The sequence below is a fragment of the Ctenocephalides felis genome, unplaced genomic scaffold (assembly GCF_003426905.1).
Source record: "Ctenocephalides felis isolate EL2017-DRISC unplaced genomic scaffold, ASM342690v1 CF-g0.4_SCAFFOLD_01886, whole genome shotgun sequence".
Classification (NCBI taxonomy): domain Eukaryota; kingdom Metazoa; phylum Arthropoda; class Insecta; order Siphonaptera; family Pulicidae; genus Ctenocephalides; species Ctenocephalides felis.
In genome coordinates, this window is record NW_020538040.1 from 115,436,015 (window position 1) to 115,452,600 (window position 16,586).

General features: G+C 40.1%; 1 pseudogene; it reads left to right on the forward strand.

The window, feature by feature from the left end:
• Positions 1-6,369: 6,369 nt before the first annotated feature.
• Positions 6,370-13,563, forward strand: LOC113378959 (annotated as a pseudogene).
• The last annotated feature ends 3,023 nt before the right edge of the window (positions 13,564-16,586 follow it).

Below are 16,586 nucleotides of genomic sequence, written 5' to 3' on the forward strand. Positions count from 1 at the left end.
GGGACATTAGCTAGTGAGCCTAACCTAGAATCATGCATCGAAACAGGTTAAAAACATTTTCCGGCTTTTTGAAATCAGTATCTTACGGGTACATCATTCTACATCAAGTAAACTTTTAGGGGACATTAGCGAGTAAGCCTAACCTAGAATCATGCATCGAAACAGGTTAAAAACATTTTCCGGCTTTTTGAAATCAGTAACTTACGGGTACATCAGACTACATCAAGTAAACTTTTAGGGGACATTAGCGAGTAAGCCTAACCTAGAATCATGCATTGAAACAGGTTAAAAACATTTTCCGGCTTTTTGAAATCAGTAACTTACGGGTACATCAGACTACATCAAGTAAACTTTTAGGGGACATTAGCGAGTAAGCTTAACCTAGAATCATGCATCGAAACAGGTTAAAAACATTTTCCGGCTTTTTGAAATCAATAACATACGGGTACATCAGACTACATCAAGTAAACTTTTAGGGGACATTAGCTAGTAAGCCTAACCTAGAATCTTGCATCGAAACAGGTTAAAAACATTTTCCGGCTTTTTGAAATCAGTAACTTACGGGTACATCAGACTACATCAAGTAAACTTTTAGGGGACATTAGCGAGTAAGCCTAACCTAGAATCATGCATCGAAACAGGTTAAAAACATTTTCCGGCTTTTTGAAATCAGTAACTTACGGGTACATCAGACTACATCAAGTAAACTTTTAGGGGACATTAGCGAGTAAGCCTAACCTAGAATCATGCATCGAAACAGGTTAAAAACATTTTCCGGCTTTTTGAAATCAGTAACTTACGGGTACATCAGACTACATCAAGTAAACTTTTAGGGGACATTAGCGAGTAAGCCTAACCTAGAATCATGCATCGAAACAGGTTAAAAACATTTTTCGGCTTTTTGAAATCAGTAACTTACGGGTACATCAGACTACATCAAGTAAAATTTTAGGGGACATTAGCGAGTAAGCCTAACCTAGAATCATGCATCGAAACAGGTTAAAAACATTTTCCGGCTTTTTGAAATCAGTAACTTACGGGTACATCAGACTACATCAAGTAAACTTTTAGGGGACATTAGCGAGTAAGCCTAACCTAGAATCTTGCATCGAAACAGGTCAAACTACTTTTGTAGAAAAATATTGTTTTTGGGTTTTTAGGAATGACATATATTTATTCTATTATTTATTTACATGACATGGTTTAAATACAACATTTTTATTTCTTTAAGTTACATTTTTATTTAAAATAAAATTTCTTACATTTAGCTAATACAATTTAAATAAATTAATATCTGAAATCTTGCTTGCTTTCCAGTCGAGGATGCTTTTCACGAGATAGTAGTGTCGCTGTCATAACACCTTCGCGATTTTGCTCTAATACGCGTTTTGATACATTAGCCAGTAATTGAACATGTCTCTCAGTTCCCTGAATGTGACCGGAATTTTAGGGTCACTCCATGGACACTCATTGCTTTGTAGATATTGTACTAGATGTTCATGAGAATATTTAGCGTAAAGGCTGGTTCGGATATATTTGAATAATCATCCATATCTATCATATTAGTATAGTCGGTGCATTCGAAATTTATTTCGGGTGTTTTGTAATCTCTCAATTGCGTCAGGTCTTCCACATTATTACGGTAATATAAGATTTTTCTTATAGCTGAATCTCGTATTTCCTTTTTATTATCAAACAACATTGCTAATAAAATATTTTCCGAGTGAGCATAGTATGCGTTTTCTTTAGCAACATTGTTCACAATTTGTCTAAATTCGAGTCTAAATATTGCGTCCAGCTAATAAATTATAAAATAATATACTACCATACACCACAGAGTTGTAATATTTAATGTTAAAGTACATTGGAATATATACTTTTATTACGTAGTTTGCCAGAATTTTCAAATTTTTGGATGGCTTATTAGTAGTTACATATAACCGAAGTAACCTACTAGCCTTCGTGAGCCAACGGGAATGTGCTATTGGCCCTGGTTTCATGTTAGCTAAGTCTGTCGATACTTCTCCAGAAGCAACTGCTTTAGCTATTTTTATTAAATAACTTGAGTCAGTTGTCGATTCAGCAGGACTTATATCAGCCAAATTTTCAAGTGGGATTGTTTCAAAGTCTTTTACCGGCTGGAAGTATATAGGAAAAAATAAATTATATTGAATTTGAACATAGGGTATTATAAAATAGTAAATATGTTATAACTCACCTTGCTTAATATTCCAGTTTTTGTTCGTGGTCCAGTGGTCAATGATTTTTTCAAATAGTTAAATAAATGGCGAAGTGGAAGTTCGTTGAAGTGGAGAAGACACACAAACCAATGCAGTGGCCTGTTTAACTGAATTTCAAATCGACGTAAAATACCATTTTTTACGCCTGTATTTGCTGGTTCACCATCGCAACATATGCCTATCAAAGAATCGAGAGCTATTCCTTTATCGGCAAAAAACTCGTTCAATTTGATTACTTTACTTTCCGAATCTTCATTTTCCAATTTTGTGTAACCCAACAATTGGCCATTCGGTTCCTTTAAAATAACTAAATGCGCTTCTTTAATCATTCGTGGGTGAAACTTCTTATCGATTTTTTCCATGGTAATAGAATCATTTTTTCGGCCGTCGAATGAAAATGCTATTAGTTCAGAAGAATCATATCGCTTGTGTAGAGCCTGCCTATTTTTCTGCCTCTCACGAACGCTTTTATTTTTATCCATAATGACAGGATTGCCCCAATCATCCGTAATGCCCAGGTCACGCAGGATTGCCGTCACCACGCCAGAACCAACTCTATCAGAAATTGCAAATATGTCGCACATTAAGGCATAGCTTGGAGCCTCATATCTTCGACTATATGGACCACGTTTTATATGAGAAGTATTTTGTGAACTTTCCGAACTGCTTTTAAAATCAAAATCAACATCTAGAGTATATGTCTCACCTGAAGTAATATTGCTAGTTATTGTAGATTCTGATACTTCACCTTCAATTTTTATAATATATTCTGGTATCGTAGATTTCCTCTCATTATGTTGATCCATCATGAACGCTTGTAAATGTTCTGGGATCAGTCCACAGGAACACAGTAATCTTCGCAAATCGCATTTGCATTTTCCAATATAAAATAATTATTTCGTGGATTCTACAAACTCCTGAAATGATGCTTGGGTAGACTTGCTTTTATTTGTACTTTTATATTTATCAATCAATCGGTTCAATTTTCTAGCGATACTTCGTTTCTCCATAATTGGAATATCAATTTTTTCCCACGTCTGAATCAATTTCGTTACCGCATTTGGAGTAAATGTTTTATATGAAAACATTTTATTTTGTTTTTTTGATTTTTCGGTCAAATAAAAATAATACTTGATAATTTGCATACTTGTCGGAAGATTTACTCCAGTAAATTCTTTTGCTTCCCCAAATGTAATTTGATCATGCGAGCGCATATGATTCAAATTACTGGCACTTGCGCCTGAATTTAAATAAGAATTCGCCATTGATACTTCACGTCTAACTGGAGAACTGAATGAAGATTTATGCGAATTTTTCACATTAATATATTCTTTTCGAAAGTTCGAGAATTATTATAAAAAAATACTAGCGCACTCTGATGGAAATAAATAACAACAAACTAAACCCGATTTAAAAACCCCCGTACAAACTATCAATAAAAATATAACTCACAATTTGAATTATTCACATGCCTAAATTAATATATTAACTTATTAAAAACAGTATTTTATTGAAAATTTCGCTGGCTAAAGAGTTATTTGCGATATATGGTTTTGAAGTCAAAATTCATTTAAATAACACATATATTTCATATGAAAAGGTGCCCATATCGCTTAATTTTACTTCTATAATGATTCGGCCCTCCCTATTCATTGGTTTCTTAGAAAACTGTGGTTAAATATACGGGTTTTACTAAGAAATATCAATAGGGTGGAGCAATTTTTTGCATATTGAGGCACCTCGCTAATTTAACTTTTTACATCATTTGAAACAATATTGTAAAAAAAAGCATAACCCGCAAATGAATTTAGAGTCAGCGAAAAATTTAAAACATTTTTTAATTTAAAGGAAAAATTGAAAAATCTCATAAAAAATATATTATGACATATATCGAGTTATACATCATTTTATTCGTAATTTTATTCTGCATCTTTCGTACGAACAAAGTTTTTTCGTATCTTTTACGGTTTAGATAGTATAAAGCAATCTGTGTAGTTGTTAACTTGTCAAAATGCAAAGTGCGACTAGGTTAAAGCAACACTCCTCACGATTCGATATTTCTCTAAAGAAAACATATAAAGTATAATACATCATTAAAAAGGTCTCAAAATTCTTAGTTCTTTTTCCATATATCACAACTTCGAATTTTGCACGGTGTGGCCTACAGGCGAGTTGCTGTCGTGAAAATTCGGAAAAATCGGAAAATCTAGAGAAAATTATATGAACACACCTAACCAATTATATACCATTTTATTCGTAATTTTATTCTGCATCTTTCGTACGAACAAAGTTTTTTTGTATCTTTTACGGTTTAGATAGTATAGAGCAATCTGTGTAGTTGTTAACTTGTCAAAATGCAAAGTGCGGCTAGGTTGAAGCAACACTCCTCACGATTCGATATTTCTCTAAAGAAAACATATGAAGTATTATACATCATTAGAAAGGTCTCAAAATTCTTAGTTCTTTTTCCGTATATCACAACTTCGAATTCCCAACGGTGTGGCCTACAGGCGAGTTGCCGTCGTGAAAATTCGGAAAAATCGGAAAATCTAGAGAAAATTATATAAACACACCTAACCATTTATATACCATTTTATTCGTAATTTTATTCCGCATCTTTCGTACGAACAAAGTTTTTTTTGTATCTTTTACGGTTTAGATAGTATAGAGCAATCTGTGTAGTTGTTAACTTGTCAAAATGCAAAGTGCGGCTAGGTTGAAGCAACACTCCTCACGATTCGATATTTCTCTAAAGAAAACATATAAAGTATTATACATCATTAGAAAGGTCTCAAAATTCTTAGTTCTTTTTCCATATATCACAACTTCGAATTCCCAACGGTGTGGCCTACAGGCGAGTTGCCGTCGTGAAAATTCGGAAAAATCGGAAAATCTAGAGAAAATTATATGAACACACCTAACCATTTATATACCATTTTATTCGTAATTTTATTCTGCATCTTTCGTACGAACAAAGTTATTTCGTATCTTTTACCGTTTAAGAGAAAATCGAGGAAAACTGGTTTGAACATTTATTGTAAAATTAGAAAATTTAAACAAATAATTATAAAAAATAATATAACTATATATAAATTCGTTTTATATTCATTGAGATCTATAAAAAACAATAAATACATATTTTTATACAAAACTTTAAAAAAAACCAAAAAAAACACCTAAAAACTCAATAATTAACTATAATTCATATTATCCATATATTTAAAACTGTTTGAACATCTAACAAAATTTTCGAAAAAAATCATAAGGGTTCACAGTTTGAAATTTTCCCAGGCTTTTGTCTTGACGATTCACACCGTAAGCGCGAGCAGGCCCTCGCCGCTGGTCAAATGCACGTCGCTTGGGACTCAGTCGAATACCTACGCTGTGGCCGCGCGCCTTATATAGGGGGATAGGTCGTGTCGAGTGCGATGCGAGCAAGCTCAGGCTAAAGTACGCTATGTTGTTCAGGCGGGTACGGATATCATTCCCCGGTGTAGTTTTTACATCATATTCGATACTTTTAGTCTGTCAATGATATATTAGCGTAACTTTTAATAATGTTGTGAGCCAGCTATATCTAGAATTATATACCCCGTATATATTCGGATGCTGGTTTGCGGCTATAGATAACTGGTGGAAGGATCATTCGTTTTTAAACGTTCGATCAGAGAGAGTTGAAATTATTTGGGTCTGCGGACCGCAAATATGAAATCTATATATTTTAATAATATAAGATTTTACAAATTGACTACGGTCAAATATATGTGAATGTAGCAGAACTAGCAAAGCTTCTCGCAGCGATGGTCTTTCGTTTTATGAACGTTTGATCGGAGCGAGTTGTAATTATTTGGGTCTGCGGACCGCAAATATAAAATCTATATATTTTAATAATATAGGATTTTACAAATGGACTAAAGTCAAATAGATGGGTGGTGCAGCAAAACTGACGAAGCTTCTCGCACCGAGGATCATTCATTTATGAACGTTCGATCGGTGCGAGTTAAAATTATTTGGGTCTGCTGACCACAAATATGAAATCTTGTGATTACTCGACAAAGGTTCAAAGGTTCCTCGCCGATTTTGTGTGCGCTTGCTTACTAACGTTTGCAAGCACATCATAATCATAATACGACCTCAGAGCATATGAGATTACCCGCTGAATTTAAGCATATTACTGAGCGGTGGAAAAGAAACTAACTAGGATTCCCTTAGTAGTAGAGCGAACAGGGAAGAGCCCAGCACTAAATCCCGCGGCCGGAGACGGACGCTGGGAAATGAAGTGTTAGGGAGGATCCAATTATCTCGGTGCGTTGCGGCGAGTTCAAGTCCATCTTGAATGGGGCCATTTACCCATAGAGGGTGCCAGGCCCGTAGCGACCGTTGCGCGTATCGAGAGGATCTCTCCTCAGAGTCGAGTTGCTTGAGAGTGCAGCTCTAAGTGGGTGGTAAACTCCATCTAAGGCTAAATATGACCACGAGACCGATAGCAAACAAGTACCGTAAGGGAAAGTTGAAAAGAACTTTGAAGAGAGAGTTCAAGAGTACGTGAAACCGTTCAGGGGTAAACCTGAGAAACCCGAAAGATCGAAAGGAGAGATTCAATGTTATCATTGTCTTCCATTTAGTGGCGTGCGATTGACCGGGATTCGTCCCGCGATACGCCGTTGGTTTATGTGTCAGGCGGCGTTGGCATGCACTTCTTTCTCAGTAGGACGTCGCGACCCGTTTGGTGTCGATCTACGACCGCGGCGGTAGCCTGTCACGAATTTATTCGCGCCAGACCCCGCGTGCTCCGGCCGACTGCCAGACGGTATAAATGATATGGTATAGGGTCGCTTTTAAGCGTTCGGCCGGTTGCAAGCACGGACGGTTATTGGCCGTCGGACCTAGTCCGGCATCGATGCCGCCTCGAGCTGTTAGCTACCGTGTTCTTGAACGGACTCTATTACCGGTCAGCGATGCTATTGCTTTGGGTACTTTCAGGACCCGTCTTGAAACGCGGACCAAGGAGTCTAGCATGTGCGCGAGTTATTGGGAAATACAAAACCTAAAGGCGCAATGAACGTAAAGGTTTGCTTAAGTAAACTGAGGAATGACAGACCGCATCCACGGATGCGTGCTTGCAATCCCGAGGCGTCTCACTCTCATTGCGAGAAGAGACGCACTCAGAGCGTACATGCTAGGACCCGAAAGATGGTGAACTATGCCCGGTCAGGTCGAAGTCAGGGGAAATCCTGATGGAGGACCGTAGCGATTCTGACGTGCAAATCGATCGTCGGAACTGGGTATAGGGGCGAAAGACTAATCAAACCATCTAGTAGCTGGTTCCCTCCGAAGTTTCCCTCAGGATAGCTGGCATTCGATGAGCGAGTCTCATCCGGTAAAGCGAATGATTAGAGGCCTTGGGGCCGAAACGACCTCAACCTATTCTCAAACTTGAAATGGGTGAGATCTCTGGCTTGCTTGAATAGTGAAGCCAGAGGTTTGGATCAGAGTGCCTAGTGGGCCATTTTTGGTAAGCAGAACTGGCGCTGTGGAATGAACCAAACGCCGAGTTTAGGCGCCTAAACGACGCTAATGGGATACCATGAAAGGCGTTGGTTGCTTAAGACAGCAGGACGGTGGCCATGGAAGTTGGAATCCGCTAAGGAGTGTGTAACAACTCACCTGCCGAAGCAACTAGCCCTGAAAATGGATGGCGCTGAAGCGTCGTGCCTATACTCGGCCGCCAAGGCATGAGAAACGTTCATAATAGTTCGTTTTGACGCCCTGGTGAGTAGGAGGGTCGCGGTGGTGTGCGCAGAAGGGTTTGGGCGTCAGCCTGCCTGGAGCCGCCATCGGTGCAGATATTGGTGGTAGTAGCAAATACTCCAGCGAGGCCCTGGAGGACTGACGTGGAGAAGGGTTTCGTGTGAACAGCCGTTGCACACGAGTCAGTCGATCCTAAGCCCCAGGAGAAATCCTATGTTGATGTCGGTGTATTTTATTTTGAATAAAATTTCACACCCATCGGGCGAAAGGTAATCCGGTTCCTATTCCGGAACCCGGCAGCGGAACCGTTTACAAGTCGGGCCCTCGCAAGAGAGTTCGTCGGGGTAACCCAAAATGACCTGGAGACGCCGTCGGGAAATACGGGAAGAGTTTTCTTTTCTGTATGAGCGTTCGAGTTCCCTGGAATCCTCTAGAAGGGAGATAGGGTTTGGAACGCGAAGAGCACCGCTGTTGTGGCGGGTGTCCGTATCTTCCCCTCGGACCTTGAAAATCCAGGAGAGGGCCACGGTAGGTGTCGCGCCGGTTCGTACCCATATCCGCAGCAGGTCTCCAAGGTGAAGAGCCTCTAGTCGATAGATAAATGTAGGTAAGGGAAGTCGGCAAATTGAATCCGTAACTTCGGGATAAGGATTGGCTCTGAGGATCGGGGCGTGCCGGGCTTGGTTGGGAAGCGGGCGTAGGCCGATGTGCCGGGCCTGGGCAAGGTGAAATTGTCCTTGTGACTTAGATCCGAGCTCGGTCCCGTGTCTAGGCCCCCCGCGGATCTTTCTTGCTGCGAGGTTTCTGTGCCGGCTTCGGTCGGTCAGTCGTACTCTTCGGCCGCCACTCAACGGTCAGCTCAGAACTGGCACGGACTAGGGGAATCCGACTGTCTAATAAAAAACAAAGCATTGCGATGGCCCTAGCGGGTGTTGACGCAATGTGATTTCTGCCCAGTGCTCTGAATGTCAACGTGAAGAAATTCAAGCAAGCGCGGGTAAACGGCGGGAGTAACTATGACTCTCTTAAGTGGTGGGAGTGGTTGGGGTTCTCCGGGACCTCAGCTAGCAAGTGGCCTTCCTCCTCGTGGGTCCCACCGTGAGTACCCCTTCGGAGGGAAACTAAGCCACCTCTGTAAAATTTTGGGCTTAGGGGCTGCCAACCCTTTCGCCTGTAACTCAATCGGTGCAACGTCAAATAATAAGCCTCGGAACAATAATGAAAATTTAGAATTAAATTTGGGTGAACCCACTTTGTTTACCCCCACCGATTAATATAGAAGGTCATAATTGTCGATTCCCTACATGTAACAAAACATTTGCAACTGTAGTAGGTCGGGGAGTTCATGAACAGAAAACACACAAAGAATGGTATAATGAGGAACTTGCCAAAATAGTGCCAAAGAAAGCAAGGTGGACGGAGGAGGAGCAGAAAATGATGGCCAAAGAGGAGGCCCTCTTAATAAGGCAAGGTGTGGGTCAAATAGATAAGGCCCTCCTCGCAGTAACACCAGGGCGGACGCTGGAAGCTATCAAAGGCCAAAGGCGATCCCCCAAATATAAAGGCCAGGTCGCAGAGTTTCTTGCTATGCCTGTGAACCAAAACACCAACAATGCATGCCCTCCAGCCACTGAAGATACCTCCAAACATGAGCTAGCTAATGCACTAAAAGCCGCTGCGGGACAGGATGCAGATAAATTTAATAGCTCTCTTCTAGTGAGCATTTGTCATAGAGCGGTAGAAATGTCACCGGGAGAAATAGAAAGAAATGTGACTGAATATCTTAACGCCACCTTTCCAATAAAAAGGAAAGTTAAGCCTCAATTAAACAAAAGAAGTAATGCACCAATAATAAGTAAGAGACAGTTGCGTAGAATAGCATACAAAAACACTCAAAAATACTGGGCTAAGAACCCTAGTAAATGCATATCCTATTTACTAGATAGCAGAACGACAACTGTCATGCCTCCATCTGATATAATGGTGCAATACTGGCAAAACTTATTAACATGCTCGTCCTCTGAAACACCAGGCACTGATGAAGCGAGAAACGACGATCTCTCGCATTTATGGAGCCCAATTACCTCCCAAGAAGTTAAAGATCCAGCGAGGAATTCGGCCCCTGGGCCCGATGGCATATCAGTTAACCTACTGAGGTCGATGCCCATAAATCTATTGGTAAATTTATTTAATGTTATACTATATATGGGTCGCGTTCCTGACACAATGACTGAATCCTATACTTCTTTGATTCCCAAAAAGGATAACGCGAAAAACCCAGGGGATTATAGACCGATAACAGTTTCATCGGTCCTTACAAGAACATTAAATAAAGTACTCGCTAGGCGACTGCTTAGTGGAGTTAAGATCGATGAGAGACAGAAAGCCTTTCAAGCTGTCGACGGGTGCGCATATAACATCTTTGCGCTTGACCAGTTGCTAAGGTACCACAGGCAAAATAAGAAACCACTCTATTTAGCCTCTATAGACGTGGCAAAGGCATTTGATTTGATCTCCCATAGAGCTCTGACCGATACATTGGAATATTATAACCTGCCACAACCATTTATCAACTATGTTAGTGATCTGTATAGAAGGGGTTGGACCAGACTCCGGTTTGGCCGCTTCACCTCGGATCCCATTAGTCCGAGGTGCGCGGTCAAGCAGGGAGATCCTCTGTCTCCGGTCCTCTTTAACATGATCATGAACAAGATGATTAAAAGAACCCCACCAGAAATCGGGGTCAATGTTGACGGATGCTTCTACAATATTCTTGCCTTTGCCGACGACCTAGTCTTGGTAGCATCGTCGGTCGGAGGTTTGCAGAAGTTATTAGATCATGCCGGTCAATACATGTCTAACTGCGGCTTAATTATAAACAATAACAAGTCATTTACAGTTACGGTCAAGAACGTGCCGCACGTCAAAAAGTCGATAATAGATAGAACAACTACATTTAGCTGCAACGGTCAAACACTACCCGCACTCACAAGAGTGGATAGCTGGAGCTACCTCGGTGTCCAGTTCAATCCCGAAAGTGCAAACCTAGGGAACATGAGATTAAAATTACTAACAATCATTGACAAATTAACTAAGGCACCGTTAAAACCTCAACAAAGACTTTTTGCACTACGAACTGTAGGCATACCCAGAATACTCCACCAACTAGTATTGGGTCATGCAAAAATCGGGTACCTCAAAACGCTGGACGGAATGATAAGAAAAGCCATAAGATCATGGCTAAGACTACCCAATGACGTAACATTAGCGTACTTTTATGCCCACTGTAGAGAGGGCGGTTTATCAATTCCATCCCTTAGGTGGCTCGTACCCTTAGACGCCAAAAAGAATCCAGAACTTGAACTCTACCGACTCAAGCTTCCACAAGCTCGAGATCGCAAAATGTGAGAAAATGCTACATGACAACAACACCGTCATAAGCTCTCAAAAAGAATTGGATGAGAAATGGGCCCGCACACTTCATAAGTCAGTGGACGGAAACCCACTTAAACACTCAGCCAAAACACCATCCCAACATCGATGGATTACAGAGGGCAACAAACTTCTCACTGGCAGCGACTTTGTAAACTGTGTAAAATTCAGAATAAACGCGATGCCCACAAGGTCACGTACAACGAGAGGAAGAATGGAGGACAGATACTGCAGGGCAGATTGTAATGCCTTGGAGACACTGGATCATGTACTCCAAACTTGTCACAGAATCCATCGCCAACGCATTGAACGCCACAATGCAGTAACCAACTATGTAAAGAGGGCACTAGAGAAATCTCATTCACAAGTTGATCTTGAGCCATCCTTTAAAACAACCGAAGGAACTAGGAAGCCTGACCTAATAGCGGCACAGGACGGGAAGGTCATAGTATTAGACACCCAAATAGTAGGAAGCTCTGCCGACTTGGCAGCTTCACATAAGAGGAAGATAGATTATTACAAGCCGCTGGTAGACATGATAAGGACAAGGTATAATGCAACTGAGGTAAACTTCAACACGATAACTCTTAATATAAGGGGTGTTTGGTATGGAAAATCGGCGGAGTTCCTAACATCAAATAAAATACTTGGGAAGGACGAACTCAAAATTGTTTCAACCAGGACTGAATGGGTTCGCAAAATGGTCAAAAACAACGACAGTTAAGAAGAAAAGACAGGGAATTGGATGACCAAGTATATTAATGCGTGCTGCCTGCGCCACCATCCTCCAGGCACAAAACTAGGAGTTAGGTTAGTGGGTATTGCCTTCGGGTCGAGTCCCACACTGCCTGGTCAACCTGGCGACCGGCGTGCGTAAATGCATTCCCCTCCTAGCCAAAAAAAAAAAAAAAAAAAAAAAAAAAAAAAAAGCCAAATGCCTCGTCATTTAAATAGTGAACGAGATTCCCACTGTCCCTATCTACTTTCTAGCGAAACCACTGCCAAGGGAACGGGCTTGGAAAAATTAGCGGGGAAAGAAGACCCTGTTGAGCTTGACTCTAGTCTGGCATTGTAAGGAGACATGAAAGGTGTAGCATAAGTGGGAGATAGTAATATCGTCGGTGAAATACCACTCCTTTCATCGTTTCTTTACTCTCGATTGGGCGGAAAGCGTGCGTCGAAAACTTGCGTTCCGACTGTCACGGTTTTCTAGAGCCAAGCGCATAAGAGTGGTGTGAGCCATTGCACGATCGCCAACAATACTCTAGCGTGATCCGATTCAAGGAAACTGCTAGGCGGGGAGTTTGACTGGGGCGGTACATCTGTCAAATAATAACGCAGGTGTCCCAAGGCCAGCTCAGCGAGGACAGAAACCTCGCGTAGAGCAAAAGGGCAAATGCTGGCTTGATCCCGTTGCTCAGTGTGCACAGGGACTGCGAAAGCATGGCCTATCGATCTTTTTGGCTTGAAGAGTTTTCAGCAAGAGATGTCAGAAAAGTTACCACAGGGATAACTGGCTTGTGGCAGTCAAGCGTTCATAGCGACGTTGCTTTTTGATCTTTCGATGTCGGCTCTTCCTATCATTGCGAAGCAGAATTCGCCAAGCGTTTGGTTGTTCACCCACAAATAGGAAACGTGAGCTGGGTTTAGACCGTCGTGAGACAGGTTAGTTTTACCCTACTGATGAATCGTCGTTGCGATAGTAATCCTGCTCAGTACGAGAGGAACCGCAGGTTCGGACATTTGGTTCACGCACTCGGTCGAGCGGCCGGTGGCGCGAAGCTACCATCCGTGGGATTATGTCTGAACGCCTCTAAGGCCGTATCCTTTCTAGACAAAGTAAGCAACGATATCTCTAAGAGTCTCGTGAGTCAAAAGGCTCAATACAATGTGATTTATTAGGTATTCGGCACACGCCGTTTATCGCACGAGCCATTTTTAGCCGAATGGGGCGCTGGACAGGGGCGATATCCGTCCGTTATATCTGTCTTGCCTATAGCGGTCGATCAAGGTCACTAGTTCGATGTAGAGACTGGGAATCGTTTGTAAACGACTTAGGTACCTGGCGGGGTGTTGTACTCGGCAGAGCAGTTACCACGCTGCGATCCGTTGAGACTCAGCCCTTGGCTTGGAGATTCGTCATGTTGGCTTGACGTCACCCCACGCTATTAGAGCATAATCCTTAAGCCGTCGCATTGCAGCATGCCACAATCAGTAGGCTTGACAGTCGAAAACTTGTACATGCTGTACATGTGACACTTCTTCGGTATCTACCTAGCTATTTTGTACAACGTGCGTGAGTCAGCACGTAAATCAAAACTTATCGACAAATTCCAACACTAGAAATATTCATTATTTCTTTCAATAACCATAATGTCAAGAGAATAGTTATAAATATTTTGTAAGTTTACGAAATATATGTTTTTAAGAGAAACTTTTCATAATTTTTTAATATAAATATATGATATAATTCATTAAATTCTGAATAGGGAGAATGTTTTTTGCTAAATTTCTTGGAAATGCGTACAAGTTGCTAATAAGCAAAGTACGTATAAGTTATCTATAATGCAAAATGCGTGCAAGTTGTCAATGTGTAAAATACGTGCAAGTTGTCAATTTGCAGAATGCGTGCAAGTTGTTAATTTGCAGAATACGTGTAAGTTGTCAATGTGCAAAATACGTGCAAGTTGCTATTTTTATTTAATTTTTGTAATATACTCTAAATAATTAGTAACTTCCAACCTATAAATATTTCGATTCTTTTATAATGAAATATTCAGTATATTTATTTCCTTTTTAAAAAATATTCAGTATTATATATAATTTCAAACTACATCTAGTAAACTTTTAAGGGACATTAGCGAGTAAGCCTAACCTAGAATCTTGCATCGAAACAGGTTAAAAACATTTTCCGGCTTTTTGAAATCAGTAACTTACGGATACCTCAGACTACATCAAGTAAACTTTTAGGGGACATTAGCGAGTAAGCCTAACCTAGAATCATGCATCGAAACAGGTTAAAAACATTTTCCGGCTTTTAAAATCAGTAACTTACGGGTACATCAGACTACATCAAGTAAACTTTTAGGGGACATTAGCGAGTAAGCCTAACCTAGAAGCATGCATCGAAACAGGTTAAAAACATTTTCCTGCTTTTTTGAAATCAGTAACTTACGGGTACATCAGACTACATCAAGTAAACTTTTAAGGGGACATTAGCGAGTAAGCCTAACCTAGAATCTCGCATCGAAACAGGTTAAAAAATTTTCCGGCTTTTTGAAAACAGTAACTTACGGATACCTCAGACTACATCAAGTAAACTTTTAGGGGACATTTAGCGAGTAAGCCTAACCTAGAATCATGCATCGAAACAGGTAAAAACATTTTCCGGCTTTTTGAAATCAGTAACTACGGGTACATTCAGACTACATCAAGTAAACTTTTAGGGGACATTAGCGAGTAGCCTAACCTAGAATCTTGCATCAAAACAGGTTAAAAAACATCTTCCGGCTTTTTGAAATCAGTAACTTACGGATACCTCAGACTACATCAAGTAAACTTTTAGGGGACATTAGCGAGTAAGCCTAACCTAGAATCATGCATCGAAACAGGTTAAAAACATTTTTTCGGCTTTTGAAATCAGTAACTTACGGGTACATCAGACTACATCAAGTAAACTTTTAGGAGACTATAGCGAGTAGCCTAACCTAGAATTTTGCATCGAAATAGGTTAAAACATTTTCCGGCTTTTTGAAATCAGTAACTTACGGATACCTCAGACTACATCAGTAAACTTTTAGGGGACATTAGCGAGTAAGCCTAACCTAGAATCATGCATCGAAACAGGTTAAAAACATTTCCGGCTTTTTGAAATCAGTAACTTACGGGTACATCAGACTACATCAAGTAAACTTTTAGGGGACATTAGCGAGTAAGCCTAACCTAGAATCATGCATCGAAAAGGTTAAAAACATTTTCCGGCTTTTTGAAATCAGTAACTTACGGGTACATCAGACTACATCAAGTAAACTTTTAGGGGACATCAGCGAGTAAGCCTAACATAGAATCATGCATCGAAACAGGTAAAAACATTTTCCGGCTTTTTGAAATCAGTAACTTACGGGTAACCTCAGACTACATCAAGTAACTTTTAGGGGACATAGCGAGTAAGCCTAACCTAGAATCATGCATCGAAACAGGTTAAAACATTTTCCGGCTTTTTGAAATCAGTAACTTACGGGTACATCAGACTACATCAAGTAAATTTTAGGGGACATTTGCGAGTAAGCCTAACCTAGAATCATGCATCGAAACAGGTTAAAACATTTTCCGGCTTTTTGAAATCAGTAACTTACGGGTACATCAGACTACATCAAGTAAACTTTTAGGGGACATTAGCGAGTAAGCCTAACCTAGAATCTTGCATCGAAACAGGTCAACTACTTTTGTAGAAAAATATTGTTTTTGGGTTTTTAGGAATGACATATATTTATTATATTATTTATTTACATGCCATGGTTTAAATACAACATTTTGTTTCTTTAAGTTACATTTTTATTTAAAATAAAATTTCTTACATTTAGCTAATACAATTTAAATAAATTAATATATAAATCTTGCTTGCTTTCCAGTCGAGGATGCTTTTCACGAGATAGTAGTGTCGCTGTCATAACACCTTCGCGATTTTGCTCTAATACGCGTTTTGATACATTAGCCAGTAATTGAACATGTCTCTCAGTTCCCTGAATGTGGACCGGAATTTTAGGGTCACTCCATGGACACTCATTGCTTTTTAGATATTGTACTAGATGTTCATGAGGAATATTTAGCGTAAAGGCTGGTTCGGATATATTTGAATAATCATCCATATCTATCATATTAGTATAGTCGGTGCATTCGAAATTTATTTCGGGTGTTTTGTAATCTTTCAATTGCGTCAGGTCTTCCACATTATTACGGTAATATAAGATTTTCTTATAGCTGAATCTCGTATTTCCTTTTTATATCAAACAACATTGCTAATAAAATATTTTCCGAGTGAGCATAGTATGCGTTTTCTTTAGCAACATTGTTCACAATTTGTCTTAAATTCGAGTCTAAATATTGCGTCCAGCTAATAAATTTATAAAATAATATACTACCATACACCACAGATTTGTAATA